General features: G+C 47.0%; 1 protein-coding gene across 1 annotated transcript in view; it reads left to right on the top strand.

Moving 5' to 3' along the window:
- The window catches only part of RAD18 (RAD18 E3 ubiquitin protein ligase), a 257,812-nt gene that overhangs the window by 115,108 nt on the left and 126,792 nt on the right, over positions 1-15,912 (top strand). The gene's annotated exons all lie outside the window — the stretch shown is intronic.

Here is a 15,912-nt window from a genome sequence, read left to right as displayed (position 1 = left end):
ACCAACCAAATTTAACAAATTGTTAGGAAGCAATTTTTAAAAAATTTTTAATAATTTGCATAACTGGTTTCATGTGTCTTTGACAGTTCTATCATATTTTCAAAAGTTTCCATTTTTTTCTCTCTGGAATTTGGGGTGGGGGCCTGTTATGTAACCCCTTCCCAATGTTATCTACCCCTTAAGGTAAAAGAGACAACCAGAAGCTTCCCAGCTGTGAGGATTCTATTGGGGAGAGCGGCATTTGAATCCCTGGTCACAGGGGGAAGGGGAAAAGTTGTGAGCTTGGGAGTGTGTTCTAGAGGAGGCCAGGAACATTTCCAAGGGAATACCAACACAGGAGCAACTCCCTCAGCAATTAGGGCTCCTGTTCACACCCACAGGATCTGTCTTGGCCCACGTCCTGACACCCACTCCCGAGGGATCCCTACAGGTCAGTGCCTTGGCATAGGTCCAGCAGAGGAGCCAGGCAACCTGATGGTCATTCCATTCTTGAAGGCCATCCTCTTAGAAGCATCACCCTAGCATCTGCCATCACCTGCAAGCTCTCCGTGGGCCATGATGGGGAGTGGGCTACCTGAGGCCTGGCCCAGAGCACTTTACATAAAGAATCAAATACAGTCTAGGCCAGTGTTTCCACAAGTGGGTCTCACAGCAGACTAATTCCATGGGATGTTAAGAGGGAAAAAAAGAGTTGTGTGGTCAACAAAGTTTCAGGAATGCTGGTCTGACAAAGTTGAATTGCTTGTCTGCCAGACATTTTAGAACCTGTAAATATGTTGATGTGCATTGTGAATCTCCAAGAGGACAGGGCACACCTCATCTCCCAGACTTCTTTGGCCTTTATTCACAGAGCATTTTGCAAGACCAGCCCAAAGAAAAGACTTGGGGAATGCTGCATGCATTTTCTGTTTGCAAAGATATCTACAAACTGTCGAATTTGACAGCTGCCATTCAAGAGCTCCTTCACTGACCAAGAGGTGAAATGGGAAAGCACGGTGAACAATATGTAAATAGCTGCGGGGACACTGGGCAGCCTCCAGCCTGCTCAGCATCGGCTCTGATGAATGCTTGACTTTGCAGGCCTGCCAGGGGAATAGTGGCGTGGAGAATCCTGAGTAGTAAATGCAGTTACCTGAAATCCTTTGGTCTCAAAATATCCTTTAGGATTTAGATTTGAACCCGGTTAAAGAGGCTGTTTGGGGAAGCTGCAACACTGCCATCCAGAGTGGGAAGATCTAATTTGGGAGGAGGTGAAAAGTGATCCTTTCCCCACACCATCCATCCTCCCGCCTGCTCCTCTCTGCAGCTCCACGCTGGAGGTTGCAGCATCACCTCTCAGACTAATGCAAGGCTCATGCCTAGACTACTCAGCTGATCTCTCTCTGAGCTTTCTATCTTTCTGGCTCACACTCTGCTAAGGTAGAGTGGTGGTGGTGGTCGGGACGGTGGTGGAGGGGTGATAATTCCATTTTACTTATTAAAGTTTTACCTTTCAGCTCATGCTAGAGTAGAGTGGAGAGAGCAGTGATGTCAACAAGGGGCTTAAATTTAAGCAGAGTGGGGCGTGGAAAGTGGACTTTATCACTGCAGGGCTGGATATAGCAAAGATGGGGGGAGGACTGCCATCTTTCCTGTCATGCAGAAAACCCCCCGACAGCTAGTCCTTTTGGATAAAGGCACAAAAGACCCCTTCTTAAAGTAGCCAGTGATATGGGGCAAAGGATAAGATGTCATGGGGAAGCACAAAAGGTAAGATTAGCCATCGGCTAATTATCAATAGTCTCTTAACAAAGCAAAAAGGATAGGTTGGGACCCTGACTGTGGCCGGATTGGAGCCTGTCATGGGGGCCCAGGGCCGGCAAGAGGCCGTCTGTAGACAGCGGGAGGAGAGAAGATGAAAGAGGATTTGGGTGTAGCCAGGGCAGCTCCAGGCTCCAACCCCAACAGTCTGATCAGACTTTCAGTTGTTCCAGATTTGCCTCAGGGCGGAAAAGCAAGTGTGTCTTAATAGTCATCATTGTCACTGAGGTTGTGCACAGCACCTTCCAGCAGTGGTTTTAAGAAGTGTCCCTCATTGTGCCCTCAGCAGCCAAGCCTGTTGGCTCTGCCTGAGCAGCCCCTCTTGCGTCTGTCTAATGTGGAGGCATCCCTGTAAAGCCCTGTGTGAACCGAGGACTCGGGCTAAAGGGAGTTTGAAAACCATTGTCTGGCAGTTTACAAAGCTTCATCTTGTCTGTTATCTCATTCCATCTTCACAGTAAACATGCGGGGCTTTCAACAGAGGAACAAAGTAAGGCACAGAGCGACTGAGACTTGCCCAAGTTCACACAGCCAGCAAGTGTCAGAGTGTCTTTATACTCAAGAATCCAGGCCCTCTGCTGTAGCCAAAGGCTCCTGGGTTCATGCTGACTTCCAGCTCCAGCAGCCCCTCCTGGCTTCAGGAGGACGGGAGGCCTTGGGAAGCTGCCCATATGGAAGGACAAGCCCCAGCCCCTCTGCTTGTTGGAGGTCCTGGGCCTGCCATGATCTCTCTCTGTGTCATTCCAAGTGCTCTCATACTGATGAGCTCTTAAATATTACAACATCCCTGGGGATTATGTAGGCAGATGAGGATTTTTGCTGCTTTTTAAAATTTCTGCTAAAAACAAAGTTTTCTGATTATAATACAGAGACGAAAGTAACACTCCTATCATTCTGGCGTGAACATTGGGAAAATTCCAATATATAACCTCCAAATAATTTTGTTATGGGAAAGGACTTTTTTAAAAAAATAATAATATTTAGGGGCATGAACTCTGACGCCAAGCCACCTGGGTTGAGACTTGGGCTATGCTACTCACTAGCTGTGTGACCTTGGGCAAGTGACTTAACCAGTCTGAGCTTCTATTTCCTCATATGTGAAATGAGCATAATGGTAGTTGCTACTATATAAATGTGAGGATTAAATGAACTATCAGTGGGAAGGGCTTGAATTGGTGCTCGGTATTAGCTACTGTTGCCATCATAATTGTCATTATTATTTGTGAGTGCTTACTATGTGCCAACTACGTGCCAAACTCTTCACAGGGATTGTATCATTTAATACGCTCACCCACGCCCTGAGGTCAGTAGTATACTTATTTGTAATTTACAAATGAGGATTCTGAGGCTCAGAGAGGCGGGGTAACTTGTCCAAGGTCACATAGTAAGGAAGTGGAGCCAGGATTTGAACCCATCTGTCTGACTGCAGAGCCTGCCTTCTTAACCACTAGTCTAACCTGCCCTCATTAAGTCTGCTTCCTCTGCAGGCTGTGTGCAGGCGACACCCACATTGATTTTCCCATTTGGTTATAAGACACCCGGGGGATTTAATCTCCATCCTAGCCCTGAGGCTTGTGGGGAGAGCTCCGTAAGAAGCCCACAAGCTGGTTAGCAGCTGAGGAAGGACTGGACTCCAGGCCTCCAGACTCTGTGCTGACCAGAGCTCTCTGTGCCCCCAGGACATCGAGAAGACCATGAGCACGGCTCTGCATGAGCTGCGGGAACTCGAGAGGCAGAACACAGTCAAGCAGGCGCCAGATGTGGTGCTGGACACCCTGGAGCCCCTGAAGATCCCGCCAGGCCCCATCAGCTCAGAGCCCGCCAGCCCCCTGCACACCATTGTCGTCCATGACCCCGACGCCGCCATGCACCATAGCAGCAGCTCCTCCACCGAGATGATGACCACCTTCAAGCCAGCCCTGTGCGCCCGCCTGGCCGGTGCCCAGCTGCGCCCGCCCCCCATGCGGCCGGTGTGGCCCGTGGTCCAGCGTCGGTCCAGCAGCAGCAGCAGCTTGGGCGTGGGCAGCCCAGCTGGGACACCCACCGAGAAGATGTTCCCCAACAGCTCAGCCGACAAGTCGGGCACCATGTGAGCTGCAGGATGGGGCGGCACCGCCCTGCCCACTGTGGCACGCCATGGCCAAGGGTGGCCTCTGTGACCTCAGTGAACGTCCTTCCCAGTGCTCCAGGCCTTGTCAGGCAGGGACCAGAAGGCCAGCCTGGGAGCGTGTGTGTGCAGAGCTGAGGCCCGGGCACCAGCCGCAGCTCACATTCAGCCATGTGAATCCCACAGAGCTCGAGTGTAAACAGACGCCTAGAGGAGCTCAGGAGCAAGCGGCCCCGACCAGAGCGTTGCCTAAGATTGTGGCAAAATGTTAAGTGGCTTCGCCTGCACATCGTCACTGGAAAATTCTTCTCTCGATATTCTCTCTACATACATAAATACGTGTATATATATATATGTGTGTGTGCATATATACACGTACGTATGTATGTATGTGTCTGTAGGTGTGTGTATATATATATTTATGCATCTATATACATATACTAGATCTGGACACACATACTAAATGTATATAGGATCTCCTTTCCCTTTTTATGAAACTTAGATTTACCTCAGACCCATGCCACCAAACATCTCCCGCTGAGTTATTTGGTGGGATTTGCAGGAACTTTTCTGGGATAATTTAGAGGCCCACAGTAACTGTGAATGAAGCAATATACCACTAACCTGCAGAAAAACAAAAACAAAAACGGTCTCCCACTGTCTCCAGAAGTCGTGGCCTTCCAGAACAGTCTGCTCCTAAAGGAAGGGTGGGGCAGACGGTGCCCCAAGCAGGCTGCTCCTAGAGGTGGGGAACCCTTCACAGAACCTCCCACCCCCCACTGCCCCGTCCAACCCAGAGACCCTGCCTTTCCACCCAGAGGCCAAGGGCCAACTGTACCCCCAAAGGCACAGGAGGACATTGGCGGGAAGACCCCTGACCACAGCATCCTTGTGTTTGTACATGGAAAAAGGGGATAGTGACAACCTATGCCCCATTGTAGCACAGTATTATATGTGGTTGGGAAAAAGGAAAAAACAACACAGTGGTGTGGAACACTTCAGAACCTAGAAACGCTAGAGGAATAAATCTGTGGTAACTATAGAGGTTTAACTTATACCATTTTCAAAATATTTAATTTTTTCTTTTCCTCTTTCTACTAATTATTCTGTGTCAGATTTGGAACTAAACAGGCAAGGAGGCTTTGAGTCACATCATTTTAATTTAAAATCAGGCCGTGCCACACTTGGCTGGCGCCCTCTTACATGAAGCGCACGAGCACGAGCCATAAGTGTCCAGCTCAGACCAGGGGCCCAGGAGGGGTGACCACTGGCACTTCCCTTCCTAGACTTCCAACACTTCGGTTGAGTTTATGCAACTGAAATAGCTTCCCTCTCTCCCTTCCCTTCCCTTTCACCAGCCTCCTCGAGAGCATTTCATGTAATTGAAAATATGGTGATAGAATTGGTGTGCATGATCTTCAAGTATTATGAGCTAGGCTTTTGCCTCTTGGCTGGGAAGAGGCCTTCCGGAACTCTCATTCGATTCCACTTTACTTCCTCTTTTGATCTCTTCATTTTCCAGAGATGCGCTGTTTCTGGATAATGGAACACAGGTGAATCAGATTCGAATAGGACCATTTTTACTCACCCCCTCATGCCAAGCCAAGGGTTTCCTCCCTATTGTTCTCAAGCTTCATCTCTTTCTCTCTCCCGAGGCCTGTGAGTGTGTCTCTATGGCTGTGGTTTAGAGTCAAAAGTTCTGTGTCTGAGTCCCAGCCCCCACCACTTAGGACTGGGGGACTTTGGCCATGTCACTCCACCTCACTGAGCCTCAGTGTCCTGCTCCATAAAACAAAGATAATCAAGATAAAATGTGAGTAAGCTGTGTCAACTGGAAATCAGTGTGCCAACACTATTGTTCTTTTTATTATCTAATGATAATAATGTAAGTCTTTTAGATCAAAAACTATCCAGGACCTTCCTTCTGTAATCTCCTAATGGCATTTGAGAAGTGGGCAGTGGAATTTTCCTACCAGCTTCATAAGAGCCCTGAAGCCCAACCCTACAGATATATCACCTATTGATGCTTGAAATGCCATCATTACCATTTCAAACCATTGGATTAAGTTTTGCCCTCTCCTCTGGTCCTCCATAAAAAGGTAAACATACCCCCGAGGGAGGGACCTATTAAGTCACTAATACCTGGGTGTGCAGGAGTGGTGAGCCATTCTGCGCTGTCTGAAGGACTGGCATTGACAGCACACAGCGGAAGGAAGGACCAAGAAAGGGCTCAGAAAGAGAATGCCAGGGAGAGGCCAATGACAAACTTGACCTTCCTTGTTTTGCCTAGAACCACCCTTCTCCTTTAGCTCCTGGAAGTGAAGGAGCCTCAGAACTGTCTGGATGTGTGGAAAGTTAGGAATAGAAAGACTGAGAGGAAGAACCATTACATTTGTCCTTGTGGTTCCATCAGCTGTGTACATGTGCTGAGTGCCAAGTAATGACCAGGTCCCAGGAAGTCCTCCGCATTCATGCCTCCTGAATGAGAAAGAAATATACCCAACAAGGCACTCTAACGGGCTCCAATAGAGAAGAAAGCCCCACGTAAAGGCCTGCCCCCCACTGGCTCCCCTTTGCGTACTACAGTACAATAAGGCCAGTTGTACAAGAGGCAGTGGTGTTTACCTACTTGTCCATCACCATTATTGAAAGCTGTACTGATCAGTTCATTGATAACCGGCTTTTTTTTTTTTTTTTTTTGCGCCACACAATGTTTTCTTTTCTTAACCTTCAACTTACCCGAGGTCAAGCCTCTTGTCTCGATATGTAACTGATGTTCAGTCTATTTCAGGAATGAACCAGCAAGATGTTCATTTAAAACTAACCAAAGACAATTCATTCCTGGTCTAGTTTCTTGGGCCTCCGGTCCCAGCTGCCGCTAAAGACCTTTCTCGGATAAAATTGAGAACAAGCTGTGCTTCCTATCCCGCTCCCCCTCTCTCCCTTTATTCCCTGTTCCTCTTAAAGAGCTGCTCTGAGCGGTGGGATTCTATGAAAAATTCTTGCCTTTCCTTGTTTCCAGTGCTAACGATTTCTCACCTTGAAGTGCCTTTTGAACCCCAGACAGAGCGCACAACTGGAGGGAATTGTAAGCTTGGGAATTAGACTTGGGAGTCTTTTCTCTGAGGTCACTAGGCCAAGGGGCAGGAGCGAAATGGATTCCCAAGGGATGAAAGGTTTCTATTCAACAAAGATCCAAGTGGGAAGAGACACAGGGAAATGGAGCCATCCCTTGGCTACCGTCTGGAACCAGCAGTTCAGAGATCTGCCTATAAATATGTCAGAACTGGTTTGTGGTATGCTAAATTTTGTTAGCATCCCTATTTTACAACTGAGAAAACTGATGTGCAGGGGGTTTAAGTCTAGGATTCCATAGCTGCTCTGGTTCCAGAGCCCAAACCCATCCCCTCTGCTGCCCTGGCTGCAAGATGAAATGTGGGAACCACCTCTGGTTCAGCCCTTTCAGTCCAGCCATGATTCTGTGGTCCCCAAGAGCCTGGAGGAAGGGAGGCCTTGTTGCCCTAACAACCACCTTAAGATTAAAGTCTATCCCAGGGGCTGGCCCCATGCCTTAGCGGTTAAGTGCGCGTGCTCCACTATGGGCGGCCTGGGTTGGTATCCCAGGCGCACACCGACACACCGCTTGTCCAACCGTGCTGAGGCCACGTCCTACATACAGCAACGAGAATGATGTGCAACTATGACATACAACTATCTGGGGCTTCGGGGAGAAAAAGGGGAAAAAAAAAGGAGGAGGATTGGCAATAGATGTTAGCTGAGGGCTGGTCTTCCTCAGCAACAAAGGAGGAGGATTGGCATGGATGTTAGCTCAGGGCTGATCTTCCTCACACACACACAAAAAAATAGAAACCCTTGGAAGGTTTTAATAGGTGCATTACTTGATCCTATTTATTTCTGTTAAAGACTATTTCTGGCTTCTAGATCACAACCACTTTTTATCGATGGAAGGCTTGGGTGATGACTGAGGATTTAAGTACTGCCTGGGGCCAAGATGCAGTGTCATGAACCCTGAATTATAATGAACCTGCTTCTCTTCACCTGAGGTCTGAGGAAGGCGGAAGCGGGGGCGAAGGAATTTGTTCTTCTTATTGTGTATGAGCCTTGAGCACCCACACCCAATTCTGTTTCTGTACTTCCAACTCTGCTCCTTTTCTCCATCCACATGTCCACACATCCCCCATCTTACCCGCCAGGAGCTTATTTGAATTCTTCCCAACATGGAGATCAATGGCCCACACATGGAGCAGAGCTGCAGACCCGCTTGACAGGCAACTTACAGAGTCCTGTCACCTACGGAACAAGATTTTCCTTCTTCATATGTGCCAACTCTTTTAACTGAACCTAGACCAGTGCTCACGGGTCTTTGATCCCCTGATAAACAGCTTAGCTCTTTCTGCTTTACGTCATGCTGTTGAGAAATGCATTAAGTCAGGACTTAATTGGTTACAAGTGACAAAAACCCAACTCAGCCTGGCTTAAGTGAAAAGGAATAATTTCTGCCCCATCTGAATGAAAAGTAAATGGGATTCAGGTAGGACTGGATCCAGGTGTTCCAATTATGTCAGTAAGCTTCTGTCTCTCCACCTCTCAGCTCTGCTCTCCTTCATGTTGTCTACATTCCCGGGCTGACTCTTTCCAAGTGACGGCAAAGATGGCCCAAAGTGATTCCAGGCTTACATCCTAGCACTTAGCTACACCAGTAGTAAAAAGTGTATCTCTTTCCCAACAGATGAGTAAGTCCCAGGATTTTCTCTGACTGGCTTAGCTTGAGTCACGAGCTAACTATGAACCAATCACTGAATGGAGGGCGGGTCTTACTGTCGTTAACCAGATCTGGTCACTTGTCCCTTTTTGAGCTAAAGGTTGGAGTCAGTCTTGCCTGACCACATGATTAAGAATAGGGTAAGAGTGGCTCCCCAAAAGGAAGAGACAGGTTGTTCTATCCGAAAAATGATGCCGGGCAGGCAAACCCCAGGAACCTATGAAGATCCCCACTGTCTAGGGGAAAAACATTCATAGCATGATCTTGGACCTTCTTGCCACCCCTTCCCCAGGTCCACAGGCTCCCGTCAGCTGCAGGGTGACATCCCCTGTCTCTAGGAACATGCCTTGTCTTCCCCCAGCACCCATCCCCAAAGAGGAGCACAGCCACCCTCGCACATATGAATGAGGACTGCAAGGCCAGACCGCCTGGGTTTAAATCCCGGCCTCCCCTCCTCACCAGCTGAGAAACCTCGGGGAGGTTCTTTACTAGCCCTGCCTCTCTGTTTCCTCACCTCTTAAGTAGGGACAGTAGCAGTACCTGCCCCACAGGCTTGTTGTGAGAAGTGAGAAAGTGCTTGAAGCAGTGCCTGGCACAGAGAAACCCTTAATAAATGGAGCTGCCATAATTATGATTGTGCCTTTTGGAGAGTCCTAATTCCAGTGCCCCAGTCCCAAAGCCACACTCGTCGTTTTCCCCAGCAGAACTTGGAGCCTGCGTGTAGATCAGACAAGCTGACCGCCAGCTTCCGTCCCAGAGCTCCAAGTGGGAACATACAGATTCATACATACTGTCGTCTTGAGCACTTACTGTGTGCCGGGTATCTTTCTAGGCAATTTCCATGGACTATCTCATTCTCTTCCAGCAGAAAAGCTATAAGGTATGAACTATTATTAGCCCCATGAGGTTCAGAGAGGAAGTGTAACTTTCCCAAGATCACATAGTTGATAAGTGGTACCCGAATGCATGTAGAAGAGGTCAACTCACACAACACAAGAGCAGCGCCCCCTGGCCCCCACATTCATTTCTTTGTTTCTCACATGCCCAGACAAGGTCTTCATTCCAGTGACGTCAAACACAGGGACACCGCGTCAGCATGGACCCACCAAGACAGAGGCTCCTGACTGCCTCTTCTTGGCCCCCAGATACACAGACACTATTTACCCAGTGGCTGCAGGAGGGCAGGGACACGGATGAATTTGACTCTTTGTCCCTAAAGCTTAGGGCCCTTTAGTGAGTCGGCGCTCACTAAAAGTGGATTAAATACCAGGAGGAGATGAAATAAATGAACAAAGAATGAATGGGGTGATTGCTCTTGGGCATTTCTTCCTTAAAGCATGGACCCACATCCAGACTAATACTCTACTGTCACCATGTGGCCGTTTGTAAGATGGCAGGTGGGATGAGTGGTTTCCAATTTTTATTGTGAAAAATTTCAAACTTACAGAAGAATACTGAGAACAGTATAATTAACCCATTATGTCTGTCAGCTAGATTTAAAAATTATTTACATTTTTCCAAACTTGCTTTATCTTTTTAAAATTTCAAATAAATCACTGACATCATGACATTTTACCCTGAAATACATCAGCATGCATCCCTAAAAATGATGTATTTCCGGGCCGGCCCTGTGGCTTAGCGGTTAAGTGCGAATGCTCCACTACTGGCGGCCCGGGTTCAGATCCCGGGCGCGCACCGACACACCCTTTCTCTGGCCATGCTGAGGCCGCGTCCCACATACAGCAACTAGAAGGATGTGCAACTATGATGTACAACTATCTACTGGGGCTTTGGGGGAAAAAAATAAATAAATAAAATTAAAAAAAAACTTATTAAAATGACGCTTTTCTACATAATGACAATCCCACTTTCACACTATCACCCTAATAAAATTAATAATAATTTCTCAGTATAATGTAATACCTAATTCATATTTAAATTTCATTGTTCCCAAAAATGTCTTTTAAAGGTTGGTTTGTTCAAATCAGGATCCAAACAAGGGTATAATGGGGTTATGTCTCTTAAGTCTTTTTTATTCTAGAACAGTGACCTCTGCTCACGACTCATTGAAGAACTCTGTTTCGTTTTCTGGTAGAATGCCCCACAGTCTGGATTTGTCTGGTTGCTTCCTCAAGCTGTCAGTTCCCTGGTTGCTGTCCTCCGTGTATGTCTTATAAACTGGAAGTCGGATCTAAACACTTCATTAGATTCAGTTTCACCATTTTTGGCAAGAATGGCCCCTAGATGACGTGTACTTCATATGACATCACATCGGGAGGCATGTGCTGTTTGGTGCCCACTTTTTAGAGATGATAAGATTGATCAATAGGTTTAGGTGGTTTCCCCCCATCCCTCCATGGAGAAGCTGCATTTTCCCTGTGAGCAGCAAGTAAACCGTGGCCTGATGATTTGGAACCTGATAAATATCCAGTCTTCCAAGAACCTCCCACCTAATGGTCTTATTACCCATTGGTGATCATTGCCTGAAACAATATTTCATTAGGAGTTGCAAAATGGTGATTTTCTAATTTTATCGTTTCTTCTATATTTATTAGCTAGAATTCTCATCCACAAGGGCTAGTATTTCCTTGAAGTGCAGTTCATTCTGGAAGGGAAGAATAAATGCTTAATTCTTCTTTTTTTAAAAATGCGTAATTCTTAATTCTTCCCTTATTTATCAACTTTCAGAGTGAGAAGCTGAGGCAACGACTATCTCCAATGGTAACAAATGAGGGCTTTCCTTTCTTCTGCTGAGGCTCATTATAAATTCCTGGATTTTAAAATATTCAATGCGCTTTAATCAGTTGCGATCAATATTCTTTCTGATACTTAAGTCAGTGGGAGCAACTTCAAGCTGGCTCTTGTGTCCATTAGTTTTGGACAACTTCCTTGTTTGGGGGCACAATACAATGCTCCAGGCTCATCCTGCACCTACTCTGCCCCAGACCTAAAATCAGCCATGTCCCCAAAGAGCCCTGAATCTTTTTCTTGGGTACAGTATTTGGAGACCACAATCCATGCACTAGTAAGCGGAGGAGCTGAGATGTGAACCCAGGCAGTCTGACTTCAGAGCTGGTGCTCTTACCCTCTATGCCCTCTGTCTCTGGTTAATAATGTGTATTAGTGACAATAACAGTAATAATTATAACTGTTACTCCTACTGCCATAGCCAGCTGCTCAATATGTGTCAGATGCCCTGCAAGGTGCTTCCCAACATTTTAAAAGCATTATCATTATAACAACCCTCTGGGGTAGGTGTTATTATTCTAATCTTTCAGAAGAGGACATTGAGGCTCTGAAAGGTAAGTGACTGACCCAAGATCACACGGTGAGCGGAAGAACATGGATGCTAACCGAGGTCTGTGTGACTCTCAAGCCTGTCCCCTTAGTCAATATAGACCATGTTGGTTAGTGAGAATTCTGTCTTTGGTGATTTCCACCTTGTCTCCTTTCCACAGTTCCTTGCTTTCTCCCTTAGCCCCAGGAACTCCCTGTGTCCCAGGGCCCCAGAGCTCTGGGGCCAGACATTCATTTGGTATTTTTCCAGGTGATCCACCCAGTGAGCATTTGTTGGGCCCCTACTACATTCAGAGCTGTGCTAGGGCACGGGTGGTCTAATTGGGAAGACGAAATCATTACATATAGTGTGTTTCTGCTGTAACATAAGAGGTGCACTCTGCTTTAGCACCCCTAGAGAAACATTCAACTCTCCCAGGGGGATCTGGGAATCCAAACAGCCTTTGAAAACCAAAGAACTGGAGCTTAAATTGGGGTTGGGGGGGAGTGGGGGGTTTCCAGACACCATGACAGATGGTGGAGGTTTTCTGGCCGAGGACTCAGCTACACACTCTTCAATTCGTTCCAGGTAGATGGCTGCCTGCTTGTAAGGAGGAATGGCTGGGAGCCTACAGAGACAGGGATAGTTGCGTAAGAGTTGCTCTTCACAGGAAGGGTTGTCCTGTCCCCGGCACCCATCAAGTCCAGCAGAAGACTGGAAGCAGACTGTAGATAAGTCCTGGGATCAAAGAGAGCAGGAGAAGATTGCTATGGGGGAGAGGAGGGACCGCGGGACTGGGGCTCCAGCCCTGCTGTATCTGGGGCCTCCAAAGCCAGGCTCCGGACAGGCAGAAGACTGCTGCGGAGGGTCACTGTAGCAGTTAGTCATTGTTGTGTAATAACCATCCCCAAACTTAGTGGCTTAAGATAATCAACATTTATTATTTACCAGATCCTGTGGGTATGTTGAGCAGTTTTCTGGTCAGGGCTGGCTGAGCTGATCTCTGTGGTAAGCAGGTGGCTTGGCTGGGGCTGGATGATCTAGGACGGCCTCACTCACGTCTTGTAGGTGGCCCAATGTCAGCTGGGGTGACAAAGATGGCTTGGCCACCTGTCTCTCATCATCGAGGAGGATCGTTAGGGTTTGTTCACATGGTGGTGGTTAGAAGGCTCCCAAGAGCAGCAAGGAGAGGGCCAGCTCCAGTGCACAGGTACTTCACAAGCCTCTGCTTGCCTCACCTTTGTTAATGTCGCACTGGCTAAAGCAAGTCACATGACCAAGCCCCCAGATTCGAGGAGCAGAGAAACAGATCCACTTCTTGGAAGGAGTCATACTGTGAAGAGGTGTAGATATAGGAAGGAGAGGAATTTGCAACCATTTTTGCAATCTGCATGTTTATAGGCATCCATTCTCTCTTTGACTATACAGCACCCCTGTGTTCATTTGGGGCATCCACTCCTACCCCCAAACTCAGACCTAGACAATCAGAGGCACAATGATTGGTTCAAGGATGGGCATGTGACCCAATTCTGGCCAATGAGATTCAGTCCTGGGACTTTTGCTGGGGACTGTTGGGAATGACGTGCTTTCTTTCTGCTGAAGCAGTTGTGCTAGTAGAATATAGGCCTGGAGCATCTGGAGGCCATGCTTGCCACCACATGGGAGGAGTCTGCCTGAGCAATAAGCCAACACTGAGGAAAACAGATATAAGGCATTAAGAAAGACAGATTGAGAGGAAGGAAAAGAGCCCAATCTGATGACACCCGGATCAAGCCACACCTGAATACTTACTCCTGGACTTTTCAGTTACATGAGCTAATATATTCCCTTTTTTGATTAGGCCATTTTGAGTTGGCAATCTAACTCAACACTTGTAACCAAAAGAATCCTGACTAATACAGCTCCCTCTCTTAAAAGTTCTTCCTCTCTGATCTCAAAGCTCTTCCCATTTGTAGATCTTGATTTGGGCAGATATTGTTTGTCTAATTTACTGCTTGTCCCCCTTGCCTGGGCATATAGTGAGTTCTCTGTAAACACTTATTGCAAGTATCAATAGGAGGAGTTGGGACACCTCCTAAGAGGATGCTGTGGTGACAGGCAGGTAACCAGTCTCAGGGAGAAGCTCCCAGAGGTGCTGGTCTAACAGGCAGGTGAGCAGGTGATGGACACAGTCCGTCAATGTAAACTATGCCTCCTGGCCCTAGGGCTGGGCTCCAAGGTGGAAGGGACTGGTGAGAACAAGGCAGGTCCACGTCTAGGAGGATCAGGATGGGGCCTGGTCACAGGGACAAAGCAAGGCCTTACTGTGAGTCCACAGCAAGCACGGGGCCCACAGCACTTCCTCCTCTCCTGACTGCCGCCACCCTGGTCCAACCCCTTGTCACCACCTCCTGATTGGTACTTCTGCTCTTTCCCCCTAAAACCCCTTCTTCACTCAGCAGCTAGAGCGACCTTTTGAGAATGTAAATCAGATCATGTTACCTCCCTGCCTGAAACCCTCCAGGGGCTTCCTCCTGTGCTTAGGGCAACATAGCAACAACAACAGCTGACACTTACACGGTGCTCCTTAGGTGCCAGGCACTGTTCTAGGCACTTGACTTACAATAGCTCATTTAATTCTCACAACATCCCTATAACACAAGTACTATTATCATCATCCCCATTTTACAGATGAGAAAACTGAGGCACAGAAAGGTTCAATAGCTGGCCTGAGAGTTAACATGGATTAAAATCCAAACTCTTTACCAAGGTCTAGAACTTTCCACCCCAGGTCTTTGCATAGTGGCCTCTATCTTATCAGTTAGGTCCCAGAGCAAATGTCACCTTCTCAGAGAGGACTTTGCAGATCATCCATTTTATAGTGTCGTCCCACTTTGGTAAGTCCAAATCCTTCCTTTTCCTCTCACCAGCAAAGTGCCCTATGTAAGTTTCCTGTTTACTTCCCTTTTCCCATTTGGTTGGAGTGAATCTGAAGTAAGTATATATGTGTAAAAACACCTATAACAGTGCTTTCCATACAAGTGTCTAACAAATGTCAGCTATTGTTTTAATGGATATTAAAGTCTTTTGTCCAAATGCTGCTAAGATTATTATTATTGCCCACTGAGTATTTGGGCACAGGCTGGGAAAAATCAGTTGAGTACAGCTCTGGCTCAGAGGCCAGAGTTCCTTATGATGACAGCCCAAAGGATGGAAGACTTAACCTCTCTGAGCCTCAGTGTCCTTGTCTGTAAAATGGCAATAATAACCTTACCTCTGCTGACTTCACAGGGAAGCTTGAGTGCCTGCCCAATGGAAGCACTTAGAAAAATATTTGTTGAATGAATGAGTGCATGGACCACGTGAGGGGGCAGTGGCAAGCTGCAGGGGTCTGCCCTGAGCAACATGACTGCTGACTTGCTGCCCATGAGACCTGATGCAATGGAGGCCCACCTAAGGCAGTGGATGAGTGCTGAATTGAGCAGACACGCTGGGTGGTGTGCTAGTCAGCACTTCACATTTGGACAATGGGCACTCTTGGTAAGAATGTAAATGTATTGGTATGGCCTTTTTGGAAAAATCATGTAGTGCTAGCTATCACAGTTTTAATAGAGCATCCAAATATACTTAGTAGTTCCATTTATAGGAAATCATCTCCCAGATATCCTGGCTCAAGTATGCCAAGATTTATATAGATAGTGTGTTCATTGCAACTCTTTGCAATAGTGAAAAACTGAAAACAACCTAAACATTCTTCAGTACGGGAGTAGATAAAGAAATTGTGTTACATCTATACTATGGACTGTGCAGCTATTAAAAAGAATGAGGTAAACCTATATGTATTAACATGGAGAGGTCTCAAGATGTATGATTAAATAAACAGAAAAACTCAAGTTGATAGAGCTATGCATTTAATATAATAACATTTGTGGGAAAAATCGTATCTATGTATCTGAATAGGAAATA

The sequence above is a fragment of the Ceratotherium simum genome, chromosome 5 (assembly GCF_057802395.1).
Source record: "Ceratotherium simum simum isolate JZ-2026a chromosome 5, ASM5780239v1, whole genome shotgun sequence".
Lineage (NCBI taxonomy): Eukaryota > Metazoa > Chordata > Mammalia > Perissodactyla > Rhinocerotidae > Ceratotherium > Ceratotherium simum.
Note: the sequence above shows the minus strand (reverse complement) of the source record. Positions and strands in the feature narration are given on the sequence as shown.